Source organism: Helianthus annuus, chromosome 2 (genome assembly GCF_002127325.2).
Source record: "Helianthus annuus cultivar XRQ/B chromosome 2, HanXRQr2.0-SUNRISE, whole genome shotgun sequence".
In the NCBI taxonomy this organism is placed as follows: Eukaryota; Viridiplantae; Streptophyta; class Magnoliopsida; order Asterales; family Asteraceae; genus Helianthus; species Helianthus annuus.
The window spans coordinates 24,352,541-24,357,053 of NC_035434.2; positions in this window are offsets into that span (position 1 = coordinate 24,352,541).

Below are 4,513 nucleotides of genomic sequence, written 5' to 3' on the forward strand. Positions count from 1 at the left end.
ACGAACATAGAGATTTACATATTTCGATCTAAACTGACATACGTTAATGGGTGGTAACTAAGTTATTCCTTATTGAAGTGACAATCAAATTACAAGTATAAGAATTGTATTTATAGAGACTTGTTAGGCTTTAACAGAATTACCCCACAAGTTAAGTTTATATAGAGCCTTAATCTCCTACAAGGCTAGGGCCTAGGGATGGTTGCCCATAGGGCCTACGAAACCCAACAATCTCCCACTCGGAGGCCTTAAGTATTTTAGCCTGCATTTTTTAATGTATTTCTACAATCTAATCCCTACGAGCTTCAACTAACATGAACTATTGGATCCTAAGATAATATGAGAATAAAAACACTCTCCATATTAAACAAGTAATCCTCTAGAGAGACTTCGACCGCTAGAACACCGGTTCTCTTAAGCCACTGTCTAATAACTTTGATTGAAGCTTTGACTGGTTGACTGCGAGTGCTCCCACTGTCACGAAAACCTCTGACTGGTTTCTCTGAACCTTTCCAACCTTAATCTAACCTGTTGCTATGGGTTTATCTTCTACACCTTATTTTGCCCTCTGGATTATGTGAGCCGGACTTTGGTTTTCTTCTGAACTGGGACCCCCCCTTTAGGCGGTATACTGACCATATAAAGCGAACCCCTTTTTCTTACTCGAGCTATGACATGATTACCTTTAATCACCTTCTACTGCCCATTGATCATCCAACTGCCCGAAAAAAATCAATCCAACTGATCATCCAACTGCCCGAAAAAAATCAATCTCTTCTTTAAACTTCGAATGGCCCTGGAATCTTTCAAAGTCCATGAACTGGTTGAAGTCTTTAGATCTAAGTCACCCATGCTTGTAACATCAAGAACCTCATCTTTCGCTAGTTTTACCTTACCAAAACCACTTTCTTTCAGATTTTGCTATGCTTCACTACTGTGAGTAGCATGGAATGTAACACCCAAATCTATAACCCAGTAATCCACATCGCTCTCCACACTACAGATTAAGGTTTAATCATCTACGAAGTGGTTTGATGTAGTGTTAATATAGGTCCACGAAATCAATAAACAAACAAAAGATATCGGATCAAAGATGTTCTAGTGAGCGGAAATCACTATAACACCTATCGTGTGTAAAGAAAACGAGATGAATAAGATGAACATGAGATTACTTCAACTTTCCTGGATTTATTAACCACTAATAAACACACACAACACTACAAATCTGGATAGTTTTCTATAACAAGGATTCAAGCTCTCAAGAACCTCTAGAAAACCATTCCCCACAAAATCCTTAACTTGCACTATATATAGGTATGGGCTCGAAGGCCTAGGCTGCCTAATGGGCTTAAATTACGATTAGGGCCCTAATTAGAAGTTGAAGCCCAACGTATTACAATTAATTATGAATAAACCAAAATGACTAATCGAGCTAACTGTCAAAATATGCATCAACAGTTAATTTCTTTCTTCTCATTTGTACATTGATTTTTAAAATGTCTCACTTTTTTTTACCATTCTAACACATTACATCATTCTGAGCCCAAGACTAATGCCTCTTTATATTCCTGTTATCACTACCTTTGTTATTCTTTCTTCCTTTGCCAATATTTAGTAATTCATTCAATGATTCACCTGAACTTTTCACTTTGACCTCTTAATAACTGACCTGCTAAACTGCAATAACCATGGTTGTTCTTCATAAATAAATAACGGTACACTAAAATAAACTTAGTAACTCGGTTAAAATTGGTCTCCAAAAGAAAAAAAAATTCTAACTTAGCACACATCTCAACAATAAACCACCAAAACACTGGCTGCACTGGTTTTTAACTATCTTGAATTCGCAGATTTATCAAGATTCAGTGTCTACGACTATCAATGAAAATACCTAATTGTGATTTTGGGGCAAAAAAAACTAATTTGTGATTTCTCTGCTAATTGTTTCTCCTGATTGAATGTTGACCTACTGATTGAAAACGCTATTGCAATTTCGACTAAAAGAACTGCCCCTTTTGATGTCATTCAATCTCGATGATCCAAATCTTGAGTCCTGGTGGCAATTTGAAGTTGAATGGAAAACTGAGTTGTGACTTAGAACCTGCATTCGAAAACCTAATATCGTCAGTGTTCACATGTTTAACTAACGAACATTGATCTACAATCTTAAAAAACGAACAAAGGGAAGATAGAACATTATTCACCAGCCTGAAAACTTTGTTATTGTATTAAGTATTGTTGTCACAGTGAAAACTTCTAATATCACATTCATTCAAACTGAGTTTTAATTAAATTTGTGAAAATTAAGAAATACAGAATAAACATGTGATTTATGTGATAATGGGTATCTCCACAAAAAAAACCGTATAGTCATCAAGATAAAACTTAATAACGGTGACCCGCGATCTAAGAACCGGGGAAGACCATACATCACTATGCACAACCTCAAAAGGTAAAGAAGTACTGCATAAGGAGTCATAAAACGATAGTTTTACATGCTTGCCAAAAACACACGATTGGCATTAATGTTTATCAGAAAAACGAACAGGCGAAAATCAAACATTATTCATGAGCCTAAAGCTCTGATACCACTTGTTAGGATTGAGCAAACACAAATACGGACATGAAACACAAAAGCAATAAACGAACACAAAGATTTATGTGGTCCAATCTAAACTGACCTACACCCATAGGTGGCATCAAGGTTATACTTTATTGAGGCGATTATGAAGTTACAAGTAAAATAATTGTATTTATAGAGACTAATTAAGGTTTAGCATGCTTCCCAAGTTAAGCCCATATAGATCCTTAATTAAATAAGGCTAGGGTCGGCTGGCCACAATGCCTACAAAATCCATCAGTATCGGAATCAATATTAAGGTGGTATAACATTTGTCAGTATGTTATATTTGGATATTTGGATATGATAGTTGAGTAATGTTGTATGTTTTCTTAAGAACGACACGGTCATCTTTCATCTTTAAATGCAAGAAATTACGCTGTTCATTTAACCATCAAGTTTTTGGTCTTGGGATTGATGTGTCTATTTTTAGTGTTCTACCCATTTAGAGAAATAACGATATCAATTACCCAACACTCTGCCCACCAAAATTTTATAAAACAACATTTTCAAGTTTTATATTCCCTTTGCAAGAATCAAACCACACAAAAGCCTACCTATTGCATAAATACATAAAAACCTATAGGTAAAACACCAATTTATATTTATAATATATAGTAAACTACACACATTGGTCTCTATGCCCTATGTACGTCGCAATTTCATATTTTGTGCTTAAGTTCAAGAAACTATAGCTATGATCCCTATTAGTTTACTTGATCATCACATTTTTGGTCCCTATGAATAGGGTCAGCTCAACCACTTTGGAGGCTCAAAATAAATTGAAAATATAGGTCCCTGACTTGTTCCAAATAGAGCTGTATTAAAGAACTGGTTCTGTACCCAAACCAGTGGAACCGACACGGGACCGGTTCCAGTTCTGGTTCGTACCCGATAGGCTAGACCCGGTTCTACCTTCTGTTTTTTATTTCGGTTCCGACCCGGTTCCTACCCTAATTGGTTCCTACCGTTGAAAACGCTGAAATCGATTCCGAACGTTGGGAAACGACTACATAGTCGTTGGGATCGATTTGTAGCCTAAAATTCAACTATAAATAGCGATGGGTTGTTTGGGGTTGATTACCCAACTCAAAAACACTTAAACGCATCCAAAAACACGCAAAATTATACGCTCGGTTCACTCTCTTTGCACAATTTTAAGATTCCACGCATTTCGTCTGCACTTTTTATATTATTCAATCGAAATGGCTAGCCATTCATAATCATCCATTAGAGTCGGTTCTACATCCACGATCCACCCATTACTCCCCTTTCGTTGTTGGGGTTGTTCCACACAATCAATCCAAGGATGTTTGGTACAATTGGGATTTGGTGGAGATGAGTGACGACACTACGAAGGCGCGTTGCAAGTTTTGTAGCGCTTTGTTAAAAATTGAGTCAAACTCAACGTTGAAAAAGTCATATTAATAATAAATTCTGCAAGGTGTTGAAAAAAATACCGGAAGGTGATCAACCCGAAAGGAGTACCGATGGGAATATATTTCGGTACTCGGCGAAAGTGGTTCGTGAAAGGATGACTAGAGTGGTGATTCACGAAGCTTTGCCTTTCAACCACTTCGACAACCCGCGGATAACATCCATGATTCAAGACACACTTTAACCTCGCTACCATCACGTAAGTCGTAACAAACTTAGGCATCATTGTTTAAAATTATGGGAGAAAGCAAAAAGGATTTAACTGTATTTTTTTGAAAATTTAGACACCGGTGTGAGCCTAACTAGTGATGTTTGGTTGGCTCCCCATGGTTTATCGGAATCGTACATTTGTGTCATCGCCCATTGGATAGATCCCCATTCGTGGTATTTTTAAAACGGCAACAACAAAATTATCAGGCATTTACTATTCCACGTGTTGTAAATTTTAAAAATTTG